This window comes from Mus caroli, chromosome 13 (genome assembly GCF_900094665.2).
Source record: "Mus caroli chromosome 13, CAROLI_EIJ_v1.1, whole genome shotgun sequence".
Classification (NCBI taxonomy): Eukaryota; Metazoa; Chordata; class Mammalia; order Rodentia; family Muridae; genus Mus; species Mus caroli.
In genome coordinates this window covers 105,789,051-105,790,246 of record NC_034582.1, presented here as the reverse complement: position 1 = coordinate 105,790,246, position 1,196 = coordinate 105,789,051, and positions in this window count along the sequence as shown.

Below are 1,196 nucleotides of genomic sequence, written 5' to 3'. Positions count from 1 at the left end.
AAAAAAAAAAAAAAAAAAAAAAAAAAAAAAAAAAAAAAGAACAACAAACAGAGGTGGCATAACAGGTAAGAGTGTGTGCTGAGCAAATCTGAGAACCTGGACTCAAATGCCCAGCATCCACATAAAAACGTGGGCATAATCGTGTGTGTAACCTCAGAGCTGGAGACAGGAGGATTGCTGGGCTTGCTGGCTTCCTGCTTGGCTCCACATCCAGTGAGAGAGACCTTGTCTGCTCCTGTAGGATACACATTCAAGATTCCCCGGCCCTCATCCCTTCCTGTCCCCTGCCCAGCCCCGTGGCTGTTTTTCACCTGTACTGGTTGTTTTCAACCAGGGTTCATTTCCCCTCCCACCTCCAACGTCAGACAGATAATCAATGCCGTGCCGGGAGATGCTTTGGCTGTCAAGGCTGGGAGGGGCGCTGCTGGCATCTCCTGGTAGCTGCTAGCCACGTTGAGCTCTGCCTACTCTGCACAGCCAGCTCCTAGCTAAGGGTTTCAAGGTCTCCACGTGTTTGTATGCCGTGGTCTGTAAGACACTGCTTCAGTCTACTGGGCTGTGCTGAACTTCTTTTGGAATAGAGAATGCCTATGATAGACATCTTTGTTCAAAATAGTTTTCTTACCTCTGTCCTATCTGCTTGGGGATGCTTACTGTACTGGCTGGTTTTGTGTGTCAACTTGACACAGACTGGAGTTACCACAGAGAAAGGAGCCTCTGGTGAGGAAATGCCTCCATGAGATCCAGCTATAAGGCATTTTCTCAATTAGTGATCAAGGGAGGAGGGCCCCTTGTGGGTGGTGCCATCCCTGGGCTGCTAGTCCTGGGTTTTATAAGAAAACAAGCTTAAGCTGGGTGGTGGTGGCACACGCCTTTAATTCCAGCACTTACTTGGGAGGCAGAGGCAGGCGGATTTCTGAGTTCGAGGCCAGCCTGGTCTACAAAGTGAGTTCCAGGACAGCCAGGACTACACAGAGAAGCCCTGTCTCGAAAAACAAAACAAAACAAAAAGCAAGCTTAGCAAGGCAGGGGAAGCAAGGCAGTAAAGAACATCCCTCCATGGCCTCTGCATCAGCTCCTGCTTCCTGACCTGCTTGAGTTCCAGTCCTGACCTCCTTTGGTGATCAACATCAGGGTGGGAAGAGTAAGCTGAATAAACCCTTTCCTCCCCAACGTGCTTCTTGGTCAAGATGTTT